This window comes from Bacillus rossius, chromosome 15 (genome assembly GCF_032445375.1).
Source record: "Bacillus rossius redtenbacheri isolate Brsri chromosome 15, Brsri_v3, whole genome shotgun sequence".
Classification (NCBI taxonomy): domain Eukaryota; kingdom Metazoa; phylum Arthropoda; class Insecta; order Phasmatodea; family Bacillidae; genus Bacillus; species Bacillus rossius.
This window is the reverse complement of record NC_086342.1, coordinates 24086560-24091708: the sequence shown is the minus strand read 5'-3', so window position 1 is coordinate 24091708 and position 5149 is coordinate 24086560.

Below are 5149 nucleotides of genomic sequence, written 5' to 3'. Positions count from 1 at the left end.
TCAAAGGTGTATGGTACAGGAAGAACGTACGAATCTACGCGCGCAGTAAACATTTTGCCTGTGAATGTCATAAGAATAAACTGTAATTTGGCAAGTGGAACGTATCTCAACGGAAGACTAAGCAACATGCTGCACGAGTTTTCGCCGATGGTCCCGCCAGGATATAAACTGGTAGAAGTACCGCAAAGTATCATTTACGTTCCAGTCGTCGTGAAGTGCGCACACGAAGTCGTCGTCCGAATCGTTGACCAGCGAGGACGATTGGTGAATTTTCAAGACGAGGAAATTACATTACGTCTGCACTTGAAGCGATGGGCATAAAGTTCGTAACACCGAACAATTATAAAAGAAATCGTAATGTCGTGAATAAAAACAGTTCTCTACCAGACATCGGTGCGTTAACACCCGACAACATAAAGTATCTCGTAGTATTGGACAAGTGCCAAATAAATATGGAAGACGAAATCCTCAACGTGGAAGATCCGGTCATTTTTGATGACAGCATTACGAAAATGGAATTGCACGAGTACCAGCCTTTCCTGCTCGGACCGTACGCACTACCATCGGAAGTACGCATTGCTGTACAGCACCAAGATATTTGTACTTTAGCTTCGCAGTCATTTCTACGTATAAGAGGCACGCTGACAAAAGCGGATGGTACGCACCCGACAACGACATCAATATCCTGCAATGGTATTCTTCACCTAATTGAGCGCATTACATATGTACTCAATGGCGTCGAGGTAGACCAGACGAGAGATGTAGGCATAACATCTGCTATGAAAAATTACCTTTCGCTCACGCCAAATGAACTGTCTGCTGCAAAGATGGCCGGTTGGGCTCTCGAGGATGAATATAAGCTTCCGGTTTATGCCGAAGGGAAGTTCGAAGTTTGTGTTCCTCTGTCCATGCTTCTCGGATTCGCTGAGGACTACAAGCATATAATCATTAATTCGAAACAAGAGCTCGTACTGCTTCTAGCCAACACGCACATTAATGCAATTGTCGCCGCTGCAGAAAACCCTCAAGATGTCTCGCTAACACTACAGTCTATCGAGTGGATGCTGCCCCACATCCAAGTGAGCACCGTTGAACGAGTCAAGATGTTGAAGAACATAGAAAATGGCAAGAACTTCGATGTGCCATTCCGATCCTGGAGCCTGGAAACTTATCCCGGCTTGCCTCATAGTCAGCGTATCAATTGGATAGTAAAGTCCAGCTTCGCTACGGAAAAACCAAGATACATCATCATCGGTCTTCAGACCGGAAGACAGCTCAATGCAGGAGTAAGTCGCTCCGTATTCGATATCTGTCAAATACGTAATGTAAAAATATTTTTAAACAGCGAAAGTTATCCGTACTGTAACGAAACATTGTTACAGATGAACTTTTTGCATTGGTTTTGTGAATCGATATATATTTAGTTTTCAGTGCCATGTTTGTTTGATATATTGAAGTATGTGCTATGGTATTGGAATTGTGATATTGTATGTACATTACTCTATGCTTAGGAAGGAGTTTTTAAAAATGAATGGAAGAATGGATATCCTCGAAAAGGAAATAATTAAAAAGAAATACGAAGGCCGTGTTTTTCCTTTTGAAATGATAATCGTATAAGATTATATTTTATGAGTGAAGCAATTAACTAAATACAATCGAGTCTGTCGGCTAATACTGAGTACTCGTCGGAATTTCAGAAGTCCAAAGGTATGAATTTCGTTCTCTACCATTGACAACAGTTGGCCGGGATTTATTATTAAAACATTATAATATAAACTATATCGTGGTGTGCATTAATGTTGGAACCCAATTTTAATATTGACAATAACTTTTGTTGTTTTTAAATGATGTGCCCAACCTAACTTCCAGTCATTTAACAAACATTTGAGCTGACACAAATGGTTTATTTGTTCATAATTTTACATACTTAATTATAATTTTCCATATACTATCACAGATTCAAGCTAACCATATTGTTCGAGCTTTATTTATTGTGTAGAGTCTGTATTTCAGTATTGAGTATTAGCCTATAAGTAATTTTTTTTATTTTTATTTTGTAATTATAACACAGAATATTATACATGCACACACACTCACAGAGAAATTTTTTATTCACAATGAAGATCCTAACGTTAGTATTAGAGAAAATGGAGCCCAGTACGTGGGGCACGAATGTACGACGAGTGCTTTGTTTAGTTATTTAGTATTTTTTTTTAGTTTGTTATTGAAAATATTGGGCATCTTACTACCTACTCCATACACCATGTCTAGAGGTAGTGCGTCAGTTTACAGTCTCCGTAATAGAACTGAGACTACCTACAATGAGTCAAACGAAGTTGAGGTTATTAACTCAGGTAGTGACACGCTAACAGCTTCGTCCGAGGACATGGGTTCACAGGAAAGGGTAGTTAAAGTGGACAGTCCGGTTACATCGCTTACCAGAGAATGTGAATGTTTGGAGCGGCCGTTGGTCCCCGCTCAGATGCCTACAAGGTGTGACACCTCCAGAACCTCAGTGTTACCAGCTGCAGCTGCTGTAATTGAACAGATTCAGGAACCTTTTAATGTAGCTTTGGATAGGATATCAGTGGATGCAGTAGTAACAGAACCTATACAAACAGCTGTCTTGGGCCATGTGTCTATTCCATCACCAGAAGTCTTCAATCTGGATCGTTTAGGCCAGATGTTACTCAACTTTCAGGTTAACATAAGTAGTATACAGTCGGACATTAGCAGCGTGCGTACAGACCTACAGTCGGACATTAGCAGCATGCGTACAGACCTACAGTCGGACATTAGCAGCGTGCGTACAGACCTACAGTCGGACATTAGCAGCGTGCGTACAGACCTACAGTCGGACATTAGTAGCGTGCGTACAGACCTACAGTCGGACATTAGCAGCGTGCGTACAGACCTACAGTCGGACATTAGCAGCGTGCGTACAGAATTACAGTCGGGACTGTTTAACATAGAGACCTGTCTAAGAACCGATCTCAATATATTAGAGGGGCGATTGGAGTCAAAGTTCAGGGAACAACACAAGACCTTGGAACAGCTGGCTGATCGAGTTTCACAAGGACAGTCCCAGGTCGAACAGCTGGAGTCACGCACGAAGGCGCTTCTCGTCACTGCTACACAAGAACGCCAAGAGCTTAAGAGGCAGTGTTCTAATAACCACTCTGCCATAAGGGAAGAGACCTTGCACCTATCCGAAAGATTAGATCACATAGAAGAGACAACATCCATATTAAGCAATCGAGTCGAAGCGATCGGCGGCGACGTTATGCAAGTTGCGGAGAAGGCTGTTGAGGCTAAAACATTCTCCCTGAGTCAGCGTGTTGAACAACACCACCACCAAGTAGAAGCCCATGTACAATCATTGGAGCGACGAGTACATGAACTAGGATCAGCGCTTATTAACAACCATATTCCCAGAACAGAAATCGAAAATAGCAGTCCATTAAAGGAGAGTAGGAGTCAGGATACTGCGCCAGACATGCCAGTAGTTGACAGACAGATCCTGAACAGGCCTGCCAACATTACCAGCCTAGACCCGGCTGCTTTTATTCATCACCCTGCTCGCCAATGGTCGGAGTCCATGCCGACGTTTTCTGGCAAGTCATCCGAGAATCCTGTAAGATTCTTAAACAAATTTGAAGAGTATGTAAAAACCTTTGGCTTATCCGATACAGAGAAACTGAGATGTTTGAGCACGGCTCTAAAGAGTCATGCATTTTACTGGTGGGAAATACAGCTTAACACCACCTACTCGTATGAACATTTCAAGGAGAAGTTTCGACAACAGTATTGGAATCTCAGGATCCAAGGGAACTTACGCGCACAACTTCACACTGAACGGTACGATCCGAAGCGCGGAGCATCGCTGGAAGCACATATTTCCAGTATGTATGAAAGAACTAGATACCTGGACCTGGCTATGACAGACGAAGAGTTCATTGCTACCGTGTCAACACAGCTTCCTTTAAAGTACCAAATGCAACTGAGTGGCAGAAGCTATAAAGATGTTACCGACTTCCGGGAACAGCTGTTGTTACTGGACAAGTTGGAAAGGCTCCACAAGTCACAATTCAGCAAAGAAGAGTCTGAAACGAAAGTGACATACCCAAAGCATCAGCCGGTACATAATTATTGGCAGTCGCGTGACATTAAGCAGCGAGAAGACAGACAAGCGGTCGTAAACCTGCTAGAATGGGAGAGTGAAGAGAATCCACGACGCAATCAGCAAGGCCACAGAAGAAAAGGTGGCTACCACAGCCAACGTTCCAGTTGTCCACCCAGACATTCAGGTCCATACAGGAGCAAGACCTGGTGGTCAAGTAACCAAAAGTACCACAGTGACAATGAAGACAGTCAAATGTACCGAGATGAACCTCGACGAGGTAACAGAATTCGGCGTTCCCTATCACCGGAGGAGCGGCCACCCAAGAAATCTACGTCAGGACGATGCAAGTCTCATTCGGACGAAGAGTACGAGGATGCAAAGAGATATCGCAAGTCTTTCGACAGTCGATACACCAACAAGACCGAAGAGGACCGACTGTCATCACACCAAGTCAACACTGTTTCAGGGAACAGCAGCATCGTTCAGGGCAGTAAGCAAGCATCATCGTCTTTTCAGAAAGCATTCTCACCACCAGTAACTACGCAGCAGTTAGGGTACTTCGCACGCCACGAGCCATTGAATCCTGCGGCGGAGGCATTTCAGGTGGCCCTAGCCAACTCCACGAATGGAGGAGTCTAGATCGGTCTTTGACGATCAACCCTGCATATTTACCCAAATATGACATACCACCAACAGAAGACAATCTACCCAGTGGAGAAGTTCGTAAACTAGTACATGCTATCAGAGGCTGCAGTAAGACGTCGGCGAAAACCAGCATCCAAGCATCGGAGCTTCTGCATAGGAGATCTAGTATTGCGGAAAACTGCACCCATAAGCAAGAGTGGGAGTTCGTAACTAAGAAGCTATTCCTACTCTATAAAGGTCCCTATGTCGTCACGGAAGTCGTGAACTCGAATTGCTACACATTAAAGGATTTGAAGACTAATCAAGTCATAGGCAGATACAACCTAACACAACTGCGAGAGTACAAAACGCCCATCACTCAAGTATAATGTCGACATGGAG